At 42.1% G+C, this 22,439-nt stretch overlaps 2 long non-coding RNA genes across 2 annotated transcripts; one reads left to right on the top strand and one right to left on the bottom strand.

The window, feature by feature from the left end:
* Positions 1-10,229: 10,229 nt before the first annotated feature.
* Positions 10,230-12,846, bottom strand: LOC136429608 (uncharacterized). The gene is made up of 3 exons (XR_010754775.1): positions 12,701-12,846; positions 12,331-12,412; positions 10,230-10,291 (listed from the first exon to the last, which is right to left on the bottom strand). It is a non-coding gene; the product is annotated as an uncharacterized lncRNA (long non-coding RNA).
* Positions 12,847-19,129: 6,283 nt separating this feature from the next.
* On the top strand, positions 19,130-22,439 carry LOC136429607 (uncharacterized). The gene is made up of 2 exons (XR_010754774.1): positions 19,130-19,286; positions 21,796-22,439. It is a non-coding gene; the product is annotated as an uncharacterized lncRNA (long non-coding RNA).

Here is a 22,439-nt window from a genome sequence, read left to right as displayed (position 1 = left end):
CCTAGCATTACCAGAATATTTTATTATCATTTCAGCTTGTTATCATTTCTATCATTTATCCCTGAAACCACCAGTTTTACTACATACAAGACCTAAAAACGTGGTTATCTGCAGTCCAACAGTCTCCTGTACGAGTGGTGATCAATAAGTTCCCGGCCTCAGCCAGAAATAAGGTACACAACACAAATTTCAGGGCATGGTTAAAGCGTTTAAAGTCTTTTATCACTGTATACCAAAATTAAAATCATTGTGATCGTTACTTTACAATTAGAGTTGTGCACCTTATGTCTGGGTGAGGCCAAGATCTCATTGATCACCCCTCATATTCTATGATTTTCCTGGGATCCTTCCTAATCAGACTGGCATATACTGTAAATGCATATACTGTAAATTGCGGTGGTTTTATGTTCGCGGTTTTCGCGGTGAACTTTCAGCGCGAACTTAAAACCACCGCGAAACTTTTTGTCCACCGATGTCTGTTACTGAGCGCTACTATTGTTTCAAACGCAAACTTAAAACCACCGCAAACACTCAATTTTCTCCCTACCGCGAAATAAAAACCACACGAACTTAAATGCATTTACAGTAGTAGTGCCCAAAAGTGGAGTCTATGCTGTGAGATGTTCTGAACATGCAGCACGGTGCTGTATAGGTGTGATCATTTTTGCTCAGCAGAACATGGTTTTTGTATTCCAATATTTACAAGCTATAAGACTAGTATGAAAATTTACCTTTAATAACACAAATAAAAGCTTAAATCTAAAAGACACAATGTAATTTTTAAGTAATGTTGAGTACCACTATTAAGATTATTTTCCAACAGCATGACGCTATGTATATGTATATACCTTTTTCTTAAACTATGAAGATTATTTACTTTAAGATATGATTCAAACTGTTCTCATAGAGTCCAGTTTACAAATACATGATGAAGATGACTTGACACAACGATTGATTAAGACTGGCAGCTGATGGGAGTGCATCTGCCTTCCGGTGCCACAGTTCACATGACAGTGTACAAAGGGGCTAGCAAATCAGGAGAACTTACAGGGAATGGCATCAACCTGATGCTGTAATGTGAAATTTAACACCCAAAAAATACTCATGCTTTTGGGTAATTTTAGCCGCTGTTCAATGCTTGAGCCGTGAAGATTTTGTTCTTCTGCCCCGGAATTGGCTGCATGTACTGAAATGCACGTTATTTAAGTTGCCAGGGAAAAACTTCTAGTTTCAGACTGGGATACTGGTACCTCAGATAGACTGATGGGGGTGTGCTGTACTAGAGATCTCTCAAACCCACTGTTTTTCAAAGTGGCGGATTTATGTAACCTGACGGACTAATGTTAATGGAGGTTAGTATAACATAAAGTCACACGTAAAGCTTAGTCATAAAACAAACACGGTATAGTAACATGAAAATGTAGTAATTGAACACACAAGTTATTGTACATGTAACTGACATATCCACCCATTTAGGAATACATCTTAGTTATAATTGTCTTCAGAAGCAACTAAACCTACAATTTCACACAATCATCCTATAATTGATTATACATGCCCAAGGGATTATATTTTGAAATCATTTTAAGTTACAAATGATACCAGAATGATTATTATCACATAAATCATTTTCATCACCGAAAATCCTCATCATTATTTGTTTCAATTGGTACAAATATTTCCAGCCCTGTATAATATCCTTCCTTTTCAATATTCACAAACATTTGCAGCAATTACCACTGACCAATGATAGCTGCATCTCTAAGTCTACCAATCTCACTGGAAACCCAATATTTCCCCTGACCAAAATCCTATTAAGTAGCATCCTAATACACCACAGATTACAAAATTTCAAACTATTTCCACAAACTACAAAATCATTCCCATAGTGTACAAAATTTTAAACCAGTCCTGCAAACTACAAAATTCAAAAGCAGTCCCGCAAACTACAACATTCAGAACCAGTACCACAAAATATAAAACAATTCCAACAAAATACAACATTCAAACCACTCTGACTCATAAACTACAACATCTAAAACCTGTCCCACAAAACACAAATTCAAAACCAGACCTACAAACTATAAAACAAGACCTACAAACTAGTACATGTACATAATATAAAATCTGTTCCACAAACTACAGAATTTAAAGCCAGACCTACAAACTACAAAATCTAAAACTGATCCCACTAACTACAAATAAATTGAAAACCAATCCAGAATCCAAAAAACTGCAAAATTTAAAAAGTCCCACAAAATTCAAACCCCCTTTACAAACTACAAAATTTAAAGCCAGTCCCACAAGATACAAAATTCAAAACCTGTCCTACAAACTACAAACTTTTAAACCAGTACCACAAACTACAAAATATAAAACCAGACCTACAAACTACAAAATATGACAGTCACTACAAATTTAAAACCAGTCCCACAAAATATCAAATCTGTTCCACAAACTACAAGATGTCAAATCCATCCAAAAACTACATTTCATACCTGTCCTACAAACTACAAACTTAGACCAGTCCCACAAACAAACTTTGTAACTTCAAATATGTACATGTATAGAAATTTAACCTAATCAAACCAAAGGCACATCTCAAAACACAACATGATTCTTTTATCATAACACCAAACTATACCATCATAAAGATTAACTACGCTACTTCTGTATACAAAAAGTAATGATGAAGATGTATTACGCTATTTCCATGTACAAAGTAAATCATTTGTCAACAATCTTCCCACATGCAATGTTCCCAACATCTCATATCTTTGTCATATCATTCTGTTCTCTGAACTGGCAGACATCATGGCTTGGGAACAGTAAGTTTATACATGATAACCTCAAGTAGCTGGTGCTAGTGTAGAATCTCCATGGTAACAGCTCTGAGCAGCTGGCCCTGATGTAGAACCACAGTAGTGACAATAACAGCTACTCCGGGCCCTGTAGGTGGAAAAGTGAACATGTGATGCAGTCAGAACCCACATCCTTAATAAGCCAGTCCTTTAGTCTAAAGGTAAAAGTACTTTTCGAATGACTTCAGTCCCAAGTGTGAAGCTGTCACAGACTGAGACGGTTTGCTGACTTGAATAGTGCGATCAATTATATAAGGCACATAACTTTATATAGCAAACAGAATGAAAGTTTGACTCCGGGCAGAGCGAACTTTTTGAGATGCCGTGTTTACTGGTGCGCCTAACTCAAACTGCTGATCAGGGTGCCCAGCTTTACCTGCACAGACTGAATCACCACTGAACCATTTGATCTTTATCAAAAGCATGAAAACAGAAGATACGTACTATGTAAAACATAATGCAGACACTAAAGTTCATGCAGCAAGACCAGCCAAAACCACAAAATATTTGCCAAGGCTCATTTCTAAATATACTCAATGCTTTGACCTTATAAACTCTGCTGTAGAATCAGATCAACTCCAAGCAGCTGGCGCTGGTGTCCGCTCCCTCAGGAACTTCATCCTCGCTGTACCTGTAGATGGGAGAGTGAACATACATGTATGTAGATGGGAGAGTGAACATACATGTATGTAGATGGGAGAGTTAACATACATATATGTAGATGGGAGAGTGAACATGCATGTATGTAGGTGGGAGAGTGAACATACATGTATGTAGATGGGAGAGTTAACATACATATATGTAGATGGGAGAGTGAACATACATGTATGTAGATGGGAGAGTGAACATACATATATGTAGATGGGAGAGTGAACATACATGTATGTAGATGGGAGAGTGAACATACATGTATGTAGATGGGAGAGTGAACATACATGTATGTAGATGGGAGAGTGAACATACATGTATGTAGATGGGAGAGTGAACATACATGTATGTAGATGGGAGAGTGAACATGCATGTATGTAGGTGGGAGAGTGAACATACATGTATGTAGATGGGAGAGTGAACATACATGTATGTAGATGGGAGAGTGAACATACATGTATGAAGATGGGAGAGTGAACATACATGTATGTAGATGGGAGAGTGAACATACATGTATGTAGATGGGAGAGTTAACATACATATATGTAGATGGGAGAGTGAACATACATGTATGTAGATGGGAGAGTGAACATACATGTATGTAGATGGGAGAGTGAACATACATGTATGTAGATGGGAGAGTGAACATACATGTATGTAGATGGGAGAGTGAACATACATGTATGTAGATGGGAGAGTGAACATACATATATGTAGATGGGAGAGTGAACATGCATGTATGTAGATGGGAGAGTGAACATACATATATGTAGATGGGAGAGTGAACATACATATATGTAGGTGGGAGAGTGGACATACATATATGTAGGTGGGAGAGTGGACATACATATATGTAGGTGGGAGAGTGAACATACATATATGTAGGTGGGAGAGTGGACATACATATATGTAGGTGGGAGAGTGAACATACATATATGTAGATGGGAGAGTGAACATACATGTATGTAGATGGGAGAGTGAACATACATGTATGTAGATGGGAGAGTGAACATACATATATGTAGATGGGAGAGTGAACATACATATATGTAGGTGGGAGAGTTAACATACATATATGTAGGTGGGAGAGTGAACATACATATATGTAGATGGGAGAGTGAACATACATGTATGTAGATGGGAGAGTGAACATACATGTATGAAGATGGGAGAGTGAACATACATATATGTAGATGGGAGAGTGAACATACATGTATGTAGATGGGAGAGTGAACATACATGTATGTAGGTGGGAGAGTGAACATACATATATGTAGATGGGAGAGTGAACATACATGTATGTAGATGGGAGAGTGAACATACATGTATGAAGATGGGAGAGTGAACATACATGTATGTAGATGGGAGAGTGAACATACATGTATGAAGATGGGAGAGTGAACATACATGTATGTAGGTGGGAGGTTGAACATACATGTATGTAGGTGGGAGAGTGGACATACATGTATGTAGATGGGAGAGTGGACATACATGTATGTAGATGGGAGAGTGAACATGCATGTATGTAGGTGGGAGAGTGAACATACATGTATGTAGGTGGGAGAGTGGACATACATGTATGTAGATGGGAGAGTGAACATACATGTATGTAGATGGGAGAGTGAACATACATGTATGTAGGTGGGAGGGTGGACATACATGTATGTAGATGGGAGAGTGGACATACATGTATGTAGATGGGAGAGTGAACATGCATGTATGTAGGTGGGAGAGTGAACATGCATGTATGAAGGTGGGAGAGTGGACATACATATATGTAGGTGGGAGAGTGAACATACATGTATGTAGATGGGAGAGTGAACATACATGTATGTAGATGGGAGAGTGGACATGCATGTATGTAGATGGGAGAGTGAACATACATGTATGTAGATGGGAGAGTGAACATACATGTATGTAGATGGGAGAGTGAACATACATGTATGTAGATGGGAGAGTGAACATACATGTATGTAGATGGGAGAGTGAACATACATGTATGTAGGTGGGAGAGTGGACATACATGTATGTAGATGGGAGTGTGGACATACATGTATGTAGATGGGAGAGTGGACATACATGTATGTAGATGGGAGAGTGGACATACATGTATGTAGGTGGGAGAGTGGACATACATGTATGTAGGTGGGAGAGTGGACATACATGTATGTAGATGGGAGAGTGAACATACATGTATGTAGATGGGAGAGTGAACATGCATGTATGTAGGTGGGAGAGTGGACATACATGTATGTAGATGGGAGAGTGAACATGCATGTATGTAGGTGGGAGAGTGAACATACATATATGTAGGTGGGAGAGTGAACATATATGTATGTAGATGGGAGAGTGAACATACATGTATGTAGATGGGAGAGTGAACATACATGTATGTAGATGGGAGAGCGAACATACATGTATGTAGATGGGAGAGCGAACATGTATGTAGATGGGAGAGTGAACATACATGTATGCAGATGGGACTGTGAACATACATATATGTAGGTGGGAGAATGAACATACATGTATGTAGGTGGGAGAGTGAACATACATGTATGTAGATGGGAGAGTGAACATACATGTATGTAGATGGGAGAGTGAACATACATGTATGTAGGTGGGAGAGTGAACATACATGTATGTAGATGGGAGAGTGAACATACATGTATGTAGATGGGAGAGTGAACATACATGTATGTAGGTGGGAGAGTGAACATACATGTATGAAGATGGGAGAGTGAACATACATGTATGTAGGTGGGAGAGTGAACATGCATGTATGTAGATGGGAGAGTGAACATACATGTATGTAGGTGGGAGAGTGAACATGCATGTATGTAGATGGGAGAGTGAACATACATGTATGAAGATAGGAGAGTGAACATACATGTATGTAGATGGGAGAGTGGACATACATGTATGTAGATGGGAGAGTGAACATGCATGTATGTAGGTGGGAGAGTGAACATACATGTATGTAGGTGGGAGAGTGAACATACATGTATGTAGGTGGGAGAGTGAACATGCATGTATGTAGTTGGGAGAGTGAACATGCATGTATGTAGATGGGAGAGTGAACATGCATGTATGTAGGTGGGAGAGTGAACATGCATGTATGTAGGTGGGAGAGTGAACATGCATGTATGTAGTTGGGAGAGTGAACATGCATGTATGTAGATGGGAGAGTGAACATGCATGTATGTAGGTGGGAGAGTGAACATGCATGTATGTAGGTGGGAGAGTGAACATGCATGTATGTAGATGGGAGAGTGAACATGCATGTATGTAGGTGGGAGAGTGAACATGCATGTATGTAGATGGGAGAGTGAACATGCATGTATGTAGGTGGGAGAGTGAACATGCATGTATGTAGGTGGGAGAGTGAACATGCATGTATGTAGTTGGGAGAGTGAACATGCATGTATGTAGGTGGGAGAGTGAACATGCATGTATGTAGGTGGGAGAGTGAACATGCATGTATGTAGGTGGGAGAGTGAACATGCATGTATGTAGGTGGGAGAGTGAACATGCATGTATGTAGATGGGAGAGTGAACATGCATGTATGTAGGTGGGAGAGTGAACATGCATGTATGTAGGTGGGAGAGTGAACATGCATGTATGTAGTTGGGAGAGTGAACATGCATGTATGTAGATGGGAGAGTGAACATGCATGTATGTAGGTGGGAGAGTGAACATGCATGTATGTAGGTGGGAGAGTGAACATACATGTATGTAGATGGGAGAGTGAACATACATGTATGTAGATGGAAGAGGGAACATGCATGTATGTAGGTGGGAGAGTGAACATGCATGTATGTAGATGGGAGAGTGAACATACATGTATGTAGTTGGGAGAGTGAACATACATGTATGTAGATGGGAGAGTGAACATACATGTATGTGGATGGAAGAGTGAACATGCATGTATGTAGATGGAAAAGCTCGAGTAAAATACGTGTAACGGGGGGTGCCCGAACTTGTCACGCGCCCTAAGATGGCACGGATTTTTACTGATCTTATTTTGCATAAGTACACCGTGTTTGTGACCACTGACTATACTGATAAGGAAGGTAAATAAATGAAGTTCATGCACATAGCTGTCATTTGCATGCAAAACATATGTGTACATATTTATTTCTTGTTTTGTCGAAAAATAGTATTTTGACAATAATGATGGTAGCGCTGAGTAGAGGGTCACTGCATAGCTAGACGGCCCAGTGCCAAAATATACGACCTGTGCCAAGCAGATACACAACTATCATACACGTAAGAAATATAACTTTAAAAGCACTAAAATTTGGGTCTTTAAATGTTTGTTCAGGACAAAACTGACCAAAGAAAAACAACGTAAACATCGCTGTCGTCTGGCGATATTGTTTTCCCGCCTTTTTTTCTGGCCGGGATGGTGGCGGGACGATTCAACGCACAGATGTGTTACGCTCTAACATGTGATTGGTACCGTCTATGAAAAGGAAACTGAAAACAGAGATGGCGAAGATATTTGCCAATAAGTAGACGGAGTATTATTGATGTAAGCGGTGTCGTTTTTTCGTAATGATTTTGTAAGTACGTACGTTCAATACGTACGTCGGGCCGCGCGCACAGTGCGTAGTAGCCTATTTCCCATGAAAACATGAGCTGGGATGCGCTAGATAGGCCTTCTCACATGACGTGAGACGTGCACACAGTCAGAAACTTTCCGGTCAAAAGAAAGCTACAATATAGTGGACTACAAGTCATATTTACATTTTCTTAACTTCATCACCAACTTCCGAAGAGAGCAAAATTACAAAAGCGTGCTAAGTTAGGCACACTATCTAGCTTAGCACTAAATCAGAACGAACATTCGCGAAAACATCTCACAGCATTTTCAGCTTGTAACGCGGAGCGTGAAGGGCCCATGAACAGTATGAATTCATTTTGTGTCCAAGTATGTTCTTGAGATGAATGTGTTCAAAATTCATTTATAAAAACCTGACCACTCTCTGGCAACCAGAGATGTAGCCGTGAGTTCGAGCGCGTAAAAAACGTGACATGTTAGGGCACCCTAGGTGAAAGAGTGAACATACATGTATGTAGGTGGGAGAGTGAACATACCTTTTATACGTATCTGATGCATTCTAAACTATAACTGTGAATCCTAACCGACACGCATACTGTCAACTGGATGAACTATGAACTAGATGATATACTAACAGAATCCAAAATAATAAGGGAAAATCCATTTTATTCCTCTTTTTTTCCTTGAAAATTCGAAAATTGAGGGTTGAACTTTTCAAAAAATCACGTCATCTTGTACAAGTATTTGTCTTTTAACGACACTTATTTTCTGAAATGTCTGACTAGTGGGGGCGATTGCCCTGACCAATATTTGTATTATTCAGCCGTCTCGTCTTGATTTCATCATTTTGAATGGTAGCTCAGGGCAGTTGCCCGGCCAGCAGCTAGCACAGGGCAGTTGCCCGGCCGGTACCTCAGGGCAGTTGCCCGGCCGGTACCTCAGGGCAGTTGCCCGGCTGGTACCTCAGGGCAGTTGCCCGGCCGGTACCTCAGGGCAGTTGCCCGGCCGGTACCTCAGGGCAGTTGCCCGGCTGGTACCTCAGGGCAGTTGCCCGGCCGAAACCTCAGGGCAGTTGCCCGGCCGGTAGCTCAGGGCAGTTGCCCGGGGGGTAGCTCAGGGCAGTTGCCCGGCCGGTACCTCAGGGCAGTTGCCCGGCTGGTAGCACCGGGCAGTTGCCCGGCTGGTAGCTCAGGGCAGTTGCCCGGCTGGTAGCTCAGGGCAGTTGCCCGTCTGGTAGATGAAGGCAGTTGCCCTGTCGGTAGATGAGGGAAATTTCCCGGCCGGTAGCTGAAGATAATTGCACGGCCGGTAGCTGGGAGCGGCTGTTCTTCCAGTAAGTGTGGCGATTGCCCTTCCGGGAGAACGGGCCGACGTCGACTATTTCGTCAATAGCCGGGAGCGACTGTCCCTGCGCATGACTTCAAATCAAAACGAATTAAATTTGATTTAAATCCTCAAAACAGAGGACACAGAGAAGAAAGCTACATTTAACAATAGATGCAAAATTGAGTTTTACAGATTTACAAAAGTTTTAGTGCAATTGATACTGTTACCTTGTCAGGAAAAAATGAAACGATCTAAGGAAAAGTGGTCTCATATTTGCTGTCTTATGGATTTTCCCATGGCAATTCACTCACAATTTGTTTTCGTTCGATACATTGAGAAAGTATTGCAAATGTAGACAGTACATGTATATACATATTCCTATAAAGCATCTTTAGGCCTTAATAATTTTTCACCCTCTCCAAGGCCTTGCTTAGTGGATGGTATTTGCAATTGAGGCTGTCAGTAAATACATATGTGTATCGATAAACTATGAATATCAAAAGATGCGTAAAGTAACAATCTGTTAAGGTTTGACGTTCAGCTACTTGTAATTTATCAAACCACTGATTACAGAGTATCAAGGGGATAAACCCTTAATAATTTCTTTTCATCTTGATTATTCTTGTACTTGTTAGGACATATGGCTTTCGCCGGTTGAAGCCAGGCTCTTCCACTTGTCGTAAGAAGACGTCATTATCAGTTCGGTCAAGCCCAACAAACCTGCACTACCCTTACACGTACGCTCTCGACCCTGGCTACGTCTTGTAGCTTGCCGTTCTCCCGTCAGCGCGACCACTACTAGACAATCCTTGCTTACTACGTTCCCTCGTTCTTCCAACCATTTTGTTTCTCTGAACAGCAACCTGAAGCCATCGTGGTTCTTTCAACAGCAACCTGTAGCAAATGAATGAATGGATGATTGATTGGAGAATAACACCTAATCCAACACACTGATATAGCACAATATGTGGCCCAAATCGTGTTTTACACACAGCATGCCTGATAGCACAAGTCCAGACAAAACACAGACACGTCGTTTGGCGTATACATTTACATGCATTACACTATTGCATGCATACCTACATACAACACTAGGGTACGTATATGCAAGACGAGATTAAATGGAATACAAATTTCGGCTAAGGACTGCAGTTAAGAAAAAAAAAACATATAACAATCGGAAACAAGAGAACAACTGAAGCAGGAGAACATATTCTGCTTAGGCACAGCCCATAAGAACAGCCAATAGGTTCAGGTATTCCTCATGATACATTCATTAGAGACATGGTCAACGTTACATATAGGAATCCACTGCATAAAATGTACGTTCAGAAAGATTACAATCCATCTTGCGATCACGTGTGGGATCAGTACTAGTGATAGCTTGATTGTGCTGTAATTTCGATATGAAGACGATATGAAACCTTGCATTGTGAGGCAGGGCTGTCTGAATAGTCTTTATCTTTGTATACTGGCGAACTATGGAACATTTTAATGAATGAATCTCTATAAACATACACGATAATAAGAGCTGCATATACAGTAAACAGAAACCAGTAGGCAACAACCAGTAGCTATATTCACACGAGAAATTTCTAGCAATTCGCAAAAGATAAGGAAAAGGGCTCATGAATAGTAAGAGGTAGTAATTTAGTAATATGGAAGGAGAATGATCAAAGACACCCTCTATTTATGTTCGTTCCTTGACTGTGGTGCAGGTAAAACTATCACCTCATTGCTTCTATCAAACAGCTTTGACTTAAGTCCCTCGCGGACTTCAGAAGGTCAGAAGGTGTCTCATAACGGCCTAATTACTAGTATTAGGGAAACAAAGACGGCTGGTGATCATATATATATAACGAGAATATATTGACTTGGGTCAATAACATTCTTGGCACTCCTAACGTCTGTTGATAGGGAACCGTCATTCAAATAAACCCTACGGTCCTATGATATGGCCCAGTCAAAATCTAAAAAGACAGCCGGTTTGAAGGGAAGCAGAACACGTTTCCGGCCTATGTGGATGTACGGGCCCCAAGGTGACTAGCTTCAACGCGGTAAAAATTTTTGCGCGGTGCACTTGAGAAATACGAAAAACGAATATGTTTGAGTTTAGGGTACAACCTACAAATAACAAACAAAAACAAAAAATCCTGTCGGCGTATCGGCTCCTTACGCCCACTTCAGGCAGGGAGACCAGACAACTGTTAACTTTTCAAATCCAGAAAGAAATTGTGACCCTTGACATCTGTTGTGTTATAGAATTACATCTTTTGGTAAGGGGTTTTCCCCAACTAGTCCAGTGTTTCCCAGCAGCAGGGGGTAAGGTCGTTGTTTCTTTACGTTCAAACACGTCTTGTGCGTCAGAACGCAGGAGTCGAACCCCGGCTTTTTCCAAAAACGGCAACTAGACATATTTAGCTGTCCAGTGGGTGGAAGATTTTGGACATTGAAATACTGTTAAGTGTACTTTGAAGCCAGTTTTTGTTCCTTGTTTTGTACAGAATCCTATGGAAGTTTGTTTAGGTACTCCCTCCCCTGAAACATTGCTCTGCGAGAGGTCACTGAACTCCAGCCGACTGACCCCGTGAGGCGGTTGCACAAAATGGCGCTTTTATACACAAGGCGGAAAAGGCCAACTTTCCAAATCCTACAGTCTATAAGCCGACATATTTCTACACCACAGTTTACACATGGATGCCTCTCACATGCAGCGTTCTACCCAGTCTTTAAGAGTTTGGGCCGCACTATTTTCTGTACCCGCGTCACGGATAAAAACTGTGTTCTGCGACCTTTGAAGAGAAACAGTAATTCATCGTGTTGACCCTTAATCCCCCATTGAATTATAGGAATAGCAGTGGGCACGGCTTACTTCTTATAAGTTATATACAACTAGCATGGCACATAAAGATAGATGGGGCAACCAAACTAACCTTCGTGCACATCATTGTTTCTGGAAAAAACGCTAGATATCCCTTACAGCAAGTCTTCAAAAGGTCGACACCACTCCTAAATCTATAACAAATGGCAACAGTCTCAGTAAAATGCGACAAGAGAATGGCATCCATTGTTGAGAGTCGCCTGATCATGAACCGACGGAATGCTACCGTTTTAGCAATGCTCAGTTGTTTTTCAAGATTTCTGAATGCCTGCGGAAATAGCAAGTTTCATGCGCAGATGAGAATGCCCCCTTACCACCCCATTCCTCCCCTCCCCTAAAATACGGTCACTCGATAAGATGGCCTCTCCGTACCCAACCTCGCGTGGTGCCGTGTATGGATGTCAGCAATAAGTTAAACATACCTTCTCAGGAAAGGCATATTCCAAAGCAGACATGCACAGCCACCGTAGTTGCCACAAATGAAAGTACCGTAGGCTGTAAACAGCGTTTGAATGAATGGGAGCCTCTTCTGGTGTCCGACTGTCCATACATTGGAACCATATGTGAATCATATGTCGCGAGTTCACCAAAGGGACTGTACATTATGTGTATTAACACGGATGACAGTTGATTATGTCTATTCATGACATTGTATCTTAAATTGAAATATGTCCGTTTAAAGAACCTCATTGGTCTTTTGGCGGGATGAGCTTGAACCCGAAGCTCAGACCGCCGTAGAGAACAACTCTTCCTCACTCCCCCCAAGCATCTAATGAACTCTCTACTCAGAATCACATTCCTGTAAGGAATCCTCGGAATAGGCCAAACAAAGGTCACGAAGGGGTCGGTTATCTGTCGGTTTAAGTAGAATAAGTTACATTTCAAAGATATCTTTTGATTGTTAATCGTTTCTTTTTTTCTGCTTCTTTCACTCAACCAAGGACATTATATAGGACGACTATATAATGTCCTTGACTCAACTGACAAGGGTTGTTTCGGTCCGTCTGTTACGTGTCCCGTTTCCTGTCAGCGCCGGCGGCCTTATCTCCCAGCAGATCTACACGATGCACACACCAGCCAGAGAAGCTCCTACGGTGCATTGTGTATTGAATTACTGAAGAGTCTTCGGCCGCCGGACCAACAGTAACGTAGCCTGGATACCAGACCTTTCGCGCGATGCGATGATAAGCCTTTTTGGCCGGGGAAGACCTGGTAGTAGGGATAGAGTTGGCACCCGGGCGCTTGGCAGCCGAACCCTGATATCTATCGCGCTATTAGTGGGCCGTGTGCTGTCTGTGGCGGCGGCGCGAGTTGCTTCCCCGGCCGAAGGATTCTGAGCGCCAGTAGCGCAGTGGTCTGGCAACCAGGCTAACAGTAACGGTTGATCTCAGGGAAGTATATTCCAGCATCAGTATTCCGGTATCTTCGTGAGGACAAAAACGGAAAACCAGACTTCATTGTAGATAAACAGTGTGCATTACCCCTTTACGTTAAATTTCTAAAGACTTACACATATAATTGCAAACTTTTTGAAAAACACTTCCTTGACTCAACGATACAACTGAAAAAGGGTTGTTCTGGTCCTTTTTAGAATCCTACTGTCCAAGGTTATGTTTACTCTCCTAAGCAAACGTTCGGCCCAGGTGGGTTTTTGATGTGTTGTTAGGCGTTTTTGTCGGGCTTTCTATTTCGTCAAGTTTTCTTTATATGGCCGGGTAACATAGGGAAAACAAAATAGAAAGCCCGACCAAGAAGCCTAACAACACGTCAAAAACCTGCCTGAGTCGAACCTCTGCTTTGAGAGTAGATGCTGTTTACCAAGGACATTATGACATTATAATGTCCTTGTGTTTACCTATAGCCTGGTTTGTTTTAACCGCGGTTCTAGTCACCGGCCCGTGACCGGCCAGCGGCGGGGAGGGGACATAAACCCCCGGACAGCTGGATTTTACGACATGTAAGTTCCTACCTGACCGAAAATTCTACTCTACTCTACTCTACTCTACCTACAGTTACGATTAATCAAAATCTGATCGACAGCAGAATCGAAGGCTTGGAATTGACGGCCGAATCGAGGGCTAGGTTCAGGTTGGTTATATCTTCATTAGGATAAAAACAGAAATCCCGAACGTTGTAAGTCTTGTAAGTATACGGTGTGAATGGTCCATTTTAAAAAAAGACGTACAAATAACCCCAAACACACATGTAAAGCTCTGTGATCCTCTGTTAGTGACAGGTTCAGTACTAGATCTGACTGGTCCAGTCTGAGCCGTTGAAAGATCTAGAAAGTAAAGTAAAACTATACTTGTCTGAAAAGAAACAACTGGAATTTGGAAATACCTTAGCCCTGTATTCGCCCTGCCCGGTACCCATTTATTTTCTAAACAGCCGTTGCCTTTTTCGTCCCAAGCAATTGAAAACTGACCATAGGCAATTTATGGAGCAAGGCAACTACAATGCGCCTACAGACCAGCCGTATGATATATTCCCATGGGGCAGGTCAGCTTTTCTTGGCGGTTAGATTTCGAGAGCTATAGGGTAAGGGAGTCTGTGAGCCAGATGGTTTCTCGATGTGTACAGTCCAGCGTCTTGGCTCTAACATTCTCCTAGGCCCTCCGTTCAGAATGTCAGTCACAGTCAAGCCTGGTTGAATAATCTTCAAGTTTTTCTAAAAGTAGATATTGACCTGTAGCAGCCCCGGCATGGTGTACATACATGTAGGAACATGTATCAAAGAATGTCTAGATGCTATAAATTATTTCAACGCGTGTGAAAGCTCATGATCCTATACTATACACTCTTGCATTTGGTAGATTATATAGCCAAGTGTGCTGTAGTAAAGTACCAGTAGACGCCATACATTGTATATTGTAAAATTGTTGTGCAATAGAGAAGAGTCTTCGGTGATCATCGGTCAGATAGGGTGTACTCCCAAACTTTTCCAAAAACATTATCAATGCAAACCCCAGAAATTATCAAAAGATGTCCGCAATACCCCCCCCCCCCCGGTCCGAAATTGCAAAGCCGCCAAAAGGGACTGCAAAGGAAGCTTTCATAGTGTTCTTGCTTGTAAAACCCTGGGCCTGCATAGAATGAATCGAAGGCCCGCCATATCATACTTCCAGTCTGCAATCCAGCCCTAATTTGGTACCATTCTCACTAGTAAAGAGGAGTAGAGAACGATGTGTTTTTCCAATCAGGGAGCTCCCTGAGGGAGCACATGCTAAAAGGAGAGTGGCCCTGCGGTCAGCCTCCAGAAGGCCTGGCAGGGGCTCCGCCCTCCTATCATGTGGAATATAATCTATATAAAATTTATATTAAGTCTGTTTCTTAGTTACAACACAGGTTTCCCTCCAAGATGTTGCGGTATCCGTGATGGTAAATGGACTTGTTACGTTTTTCGCCTTAAGTTAAGTACAGGCTAATCAGGCAACATTTGAGGTCATATGACCCACATACAGATATGACAAGGAATATTTTCCTTGGAAAGTTACGTGTGTTTTGACCTCCGATCTAGTTCTTCCTGGTTACAAATTCGACGATGACGAGGTAAAATATAAGGCAAGGTGGTCAGGAGGCAGTGTTGCATGAATGTTTAGAAGATCATTCAAGAAACCTATTGTTTTGAGGACCTAGCTTAGACGTAGGTTCAAAAGTAAGTTCATCTACAGCATGTTAATGCTTGATATCTCATTTGTATATACTTAATCCTATGACTATATTCCGTTTTCACCCAAAAATGTGAAGAATGCGTCTTTCTATTTGACATCGTGGTGGAAAAACACAGATGGAGCTGTCTCATTAGCGTCCCTTAAGCTGGCACTGACAGCTTCATCTCTCTACTAAGACACCCCAGCGTGCCAGGCATGACCAGCATAGTAGGGCCCTGTAACTGTAAAAGGCCTTCCCGGCGGCGTCGGCGATAATGTTTGAGGGGAGCGCTGATTCCCGTTTTTCAACTTCGGGGTCTTTTGCCGAGGAACCCGTGTAGAACCCGTCAAGTGGCGGCTTATTTACTAATGTTCCCTAGCAAAAGACTAGCCTCCGATGCAGACTCAACCCGGCCGTTTTCTTTTTCAAGTTATTGTTTTTATACTATTATATTTTTTTCTTATTGCCAGCAATAAGAACAGAAATATAATAGTATAAAAACAATAACTTGAAAAAGAAAACAGCCGGGTTGAGTCTGCATCGGAGGCTAGCAAAAGACCCCGATTAGTTTTAAACATAATCGCCGGCGCGGCCTGGGAGGCCTACAAAGCAGGTTGTCCTCGGGTGGCTATGAACTTGCTGTTTAAATCCATTGAGAGAAATTATATAATAGCTTTGTGTATAGTAAATTACGTTCATCAGAATTTTTAGCCATCAGAATTTTTCGGACTTAAATCGATACATCGTTCATAGTCTTGTGATCTAACTCGAGGGACTGTAGCCCGCCCCACTCCTCCATCTGTATGATACTTCTCTATCTGTTTACCTATCTAACAAGGTCTTGATAGATGCATGTCATAGATCTATAGAACCATCAGTGGTAAGACAACGAAACTTACGCTTACTGAAGTAAAAAATAAGCACCTTTCATATCATCTTTATAGTACCGGGGAATTTCTATCTTGTTTCTCGCTGTCGACGGATTTTGAATAGCCTGTCGACGCTGATAACGCTGTAACAATTTACCCTTACGCTATATTTATACTACTACAAGTATAATAAGCAAAGACGGTTCGATACTGGATTCTGTGTCCTGGGAATGATATTTATTGACATACACAATAATAAACACAAGTTACGGCACAAGTTTACACAATCACGAGAACATCAGTCGGCACTGGGAATTTCCTAGGACATTACATACATTCTGACATTGCGTTGTGTACTTTTAATATACTCACTTAGTCAGCGGTTCGGCACATAGACAGGCGCTGGTTCATAGTCGGGAAACATTCCACAGGCACTTACGCCAAGGAGGTTATAGAGTAATAGTTATAGAGGCCCTATAACCTCCTGGCTTACACACAGGACGGCGTTTGTACTGACTCTGTTCTCTGACTCCCTCAGACTCTAGACTCTAGGCCTCTTTATCTCTCACTAAACAGCTTACGAATATTCTATTATTATTAATTAGCCAGACTGGTAATATCTTACACTTGTACGTGAGATGGTGTCTTCCAGCAAGCCCAATTGTCTTGCATATCAGTCTTGAAACGAATCGAAGGAGCGAGTGAACCCAACCGAGATTCGAACCCACGCCGAAACCGGCAGCCCAGATCACAGGCACGCACGCCTAGGCTAAAAGGTCGCGACCAGTTAGACTGGTCAGTTGGAGGCGCTTGAACCCCCACTGTTACCAGTATACAAACCGAGAAACCCTAGCCTTGCCACAGGTGGTAGGCAAAGGTATTGTCGTTGAATAGCTGCTGAAGTTCCGATCGTGACGAAGTACTCACGGGATCACCCGTGCCGAGCTTCCAAGCGAAACCCGAAGCGGTGCCGAAGGCACGAGCGGGGCGTTCGGAGAGCCGAACCGAACTCTGTCTGAGCGAGAAACCATCCCCGCTAATGAGGGGGGGGGGGGCATTTCCGGAGTGAGCGACGGAAGAAACCGTCTTCGGGAGCATTTGAGCGAAAACATGTACCGCGGCGGTTACCCAACATAAATACCGTAGCCTAAAGCCCGTGGCCTGGCTCGTAGGCGCCCTCGAAATGAAAACCGCAAAGGAAAGCTGACCCCCTTTGTAACGGATCCTCCGCTCTAGCTGTAGGCATGCAAGCGGCTATCCTTGTCATTTCGAAATTACACAACAAAGCACGTTGCCTTGCTTGACATGGGTTTTGTACTGTTGGTGGGAAGAGAAACACTGTTTAGGAACGGTTTAAGCGCATCCTACCTGACCGAAGACTCGACAAGTTATGTACATGTACAAATCGAGAAACCATCTGGCTCACAGGCTCCTTTACCCTGGCCCTCGAAATAAATTAAACCGCCAAGGAAAGTTGACCTGCCCCATGGGAAAATAGCATACGGCTGGGCTGTAAGCGCATTGGCAGCCTTCCTTGACCCAAGATAGTTGCCTTGCTCTAAAAAGTGTCCATGGTCAGTTTTCAATTGCTTGGGACGAAAGAGGCTCCATAGTAAGTTTTCAATTGCTTTAAGTCTTTAGGAGATTTAACGTAAAGGGGTAATGCACACTATTTATCTACAATAAAGTCTGGTTTTCCGCTTTTGTCCTCACGAAGATACCGGGATACTGATGCTGGAATATACTTCCCTGAGATCAACCGTTAATGTTGGTCCGGCGGCCGAAGACTCTATAGTAATTCTATACACAATGCACCGTAGGAGCTTCTCTGGCTGGTGTGTGCATCGTGTAGATCTGCTGGGAGATTAGGCCGCCTGCCGCTGACAGGAAACGGGACACGTAACAGACGGACCGAAACAACCCTTGTCAGTTGAGTCAAGGACATTATATAGTCATCCAATATAATGTCCTTGGTTGAGTGAAAGAAGCAGAAAAAAAGAAACGATTAACAATCAAAAGATATCTTTGAAATGTAACTTATTCTACTTAAACCGACAGATAACCGACCCCTTCGTGACCTTTGTTTGGCCTATTCCGAGGATTCCTTACAGGAATGTGATTCTGAGTAGAGAGTTCATTAGATGCTTGGGGGGAGTGAGGAAGAGTTGTTCTCTACGGCGGTCTGAGCTTCGGGTTCAAGCTCATCCCGCCAAAAGACCAATGAGGTTCTTTAAACGGACATATTTCAATTTAAGATACAATGTCATGAATAGACATAATCAACTGTCATCCGTGTTAATATACATAATGTACAGTCCCTTTGGTGAACTCGCGACATATGATTCACATATGGTTCCAATGTATGGACAGTCGGACACCAGAAGAGGCTCCCATTCATTCAAACGCTGTTTACAGCCTACGGTACTTTCATTTGTGGCAACTACGGTGGCTGTGCACGTCTGCTTTGGAATATGCCTTTCCTGAGAAGGTATGTTTAACTTATTGCTGACATCATACACGGCACCACGCGAGGTTGGGTACCGAGAGGCCATCTTATCGAGTGACCGTATTTTAGGGGAGGGGAGGAATGGGATGGTAAGGGGGCATTCTCATCTGCGCATGAAACTTGCTATTTCCGCAGGCATTCAGAAATCTTGAAAAACAACTGAGCATTGCTAAAACGGTAGTATTCCGTCGGTTCATGATCAGGCGACTCTCAACAATGGATGCCATTCTCTTGTCGCATTTTACTGAGACTGTTGCCATTTGTTATAGATTTAGGAGTGGTGTCGACCTTTTGAAGACTTGCTGTAAGGGATATCTAGCGTTTTTACCAGAAACAATGATGTGCACGAAGGTTAGTTTGGTTGCCCCATCTATCTTTATGTGCCATGCTAGTTGTATATAACTTATAAGAAGTAAGCCGTGCCCACTGCTATTCCTATAATTCAATGGGGGATTAAGGGTCAACACGATGAATTACTGTTTCTCTTCAAAGGTCGCAGAACACAGTTTTTATCCGTGCGGCCCAAACTCTTAAAGACTGGGTAGAACGCTGCATGTGAGAGGCATCCATGTGTAAACTGTGGTGTAGAAATATATCGGCTTATAGACTGTAGGATTTGGAAAGTGGGCCTTTTCCGCTTTGTGTATAAAAGCGCCATTTTGTGCAACCGCCTCACGGGGTCAGTCGGCTGGAGTTCAGTGACCTCTCGCAGAGCAATGTTTCAGGGGAGGGAGTACCTAAACAAACTTCCATAGGATTCTGTACAAAACAAGGAACAAAAACTGGCTTCAAAGTACACTTAACAGTATTTCAATGTCCAAAATCTTCCACCCACTGGACAGCTAAATATGTCTAGTTGCCGTTTTTGGAAAAAGCCGGGGTTCGACTCCTGCGTTCTGACGCACAAGACCTGTTTGAACGTAAACAAACAACGACCTTACCCCCTGCTGCTGGGAAACACTGGTCTAGTTGGGGAAAACCCCTTACCAAAAGATGTAATTCTATACCACAACAGATGTCAAGGGTCACAATTTCTTTCTGGATTTGAAAAGTTAACAGATGTCTGGTCTCCCTGCCTGAAAAAATGGCCAGAAATTGACCAAAGATTTCACCGGGAAAAACTTCTCAAAATCAGTAACAAAAAAAAAATGCAAACTGGGCTTTGTGCGCATGGCCATTAACCGGTCCCTCCCCTTCAAAGTGGGCGTAAGGAGCCGATACGCCGACAGGATTTTTTGTTTGTTTTTTGTTTGTTATTTGTAGGTTGTACCCTAAACTCAAACATATTCGATTTTCGTATTTCTCAAGTGCACCGCGCAAAAATTTTTACCGCGTTGAAGCTAGTCACCTTGGGGCCCGTACATCCACATAGGCCGGAAACGTGTTCTGCTTCCCTTCAAACCGGCTGTCTTTTTAGATTTTGACTGGGCCATATCATAGGACCGTAGGGTTTATTTGAATGACGGTTCCCTATCAACAGACGTTAGGAGTGCCAAGAATGTTATTGACCCAAGTCAAGATATTCTCGTTATATATATATGATTACCAGCCGTCTTTGTTTCCCTAATACTAGTAATAAGGCCGTTATGAGACACCTTCTGATCTTCTGAAGTCCACGAGTGACTTAAATCAAAGCTGTGTGATAGAAGCAATGAGGTGATAGTTTTACCTGCACCACAGTCAAGAAAAGAACATGAATAGAGGGTGACTTTGATCATTCTCCTTCCATAGTACTATATTACTACCTCTTACTATTCATGAGCCCTTTTCCTTATCTTTCGCCAGTTGCTAGAAATTTCTTGTGTGAATATAGCTACTGGTTGTTGCCTACTGGTTTCTGTTTACTGTATATGCAGCTCTTATTATCGTGTATGTTTATAGAGATTCATTCATTGAAATGTTCCATAGTTCGCCAGTATACAAAGATAAAGACTATTCAGACAGCCCTGCCTCACAATGCACGGTTTCATATCGTCTTCATATCAAAATTACAGAACAATCAAGCTATCACTAGTACTGATCCCACACGTGATCGCAAGATGGATTGTAATCTTTCTGAACGTACATTTTATGCAGTGGATTCCTATATGTAACGTTGACCATGTCTCTAATGAATGTATCATGAGGAATACCTGAACCTATTGGCTGTTCTTATGGGCTGTACCTAAGCAAAATATGTTCTCCTGCTTCAGTTGTTCTCTTGTTTCCGATTGTTATATGTTTTTTTTCTTAACTGCAGTCCTTAGCCGAAATTTGTATTCCATTTAATCTCGTCTTGCATATACGTACCCTAGTGTTGTATGTAGGTATGCATGCAATAGTGTAATGCATGTAAATGTATACGCCAAACGACGTGTCTGTGTTTTGTCTGGACTTGTGCTATCATGCATGCTGTGTGTAAAACACGATTTGGGCCACATATTGTGCTATATCAGTGTGTTGGATTAGGTGTTATTCTCCAATCAATCATCCATTCATTCATTTGCTACAGGTTGCTGTTGAAAGAACCACGATGGCTTCAGGTTGCTGTTCAGAGAAACAAAATGGTTGGAAAAGACGAGGGAACGTAGTAAGCAAGGATGGTCTAGTAGTGGTCGCGCTGACGGGAGAACGGCAAGCTACAAGACGTAGCCAGGGTCGAGAGCGTACGTGTAAGGGTAGTGCAGGTTTGTTGGGCTTGACCGAACTGATAATGACGTCTTCTCACGACAAGTGGAAGAGCCTGGCTTCAACCGGCGAAAGCCATATGTCCTAACAAGTACAAGAATAATCAAGATGAAAAGAAATTATTAAGGGTTTATCCCCTTGATACTCTGTAATCAGTGGTTTGATAAATTACAAGTAGCTGAACGCCAAATCTTAAACAGATTGTTACTTTACGCATCTTTTGATATTCATAGTTTATCGATACACATATGTATTTACTGACAGCCTCAATTGCAAATACCATCCACTAAGCAAGGCCTTGGAGAGGGTGAAAAATTATTAAGGCCTAAAGATGCTTTATAGGAATATGTATATACATGTACTGTCTACATTTGCAATACTTTCTCAATGTATCGAACGAAAACAAATTGTGAGTGAATTGCCATGGGAAAATCCATAAGACAGCAAATATGAGACCACTTTTCCTAA

Source organism: Branchiostoma lanceolatum, chromosome 3 (assembly GCF_035083965.1).
Source record: "Branchiostoma lanceolatum isolate klBraLanc5 chromosome 3, klBraLanc5.hap2, whole genome shotgun sequence".
In the NCBI taxonomy this organism is placed as follows: domain Eukaryota; kingdom Metazoa; phylum Chordata; class Leptocardii; order Amphioxiformes; family Branchiostomatidae; genus Branchiostoma; species Branchiostoma lanceolatum.
This window is presented reverse-complemented; position numbering and strand designations above follow the sequence as displayed.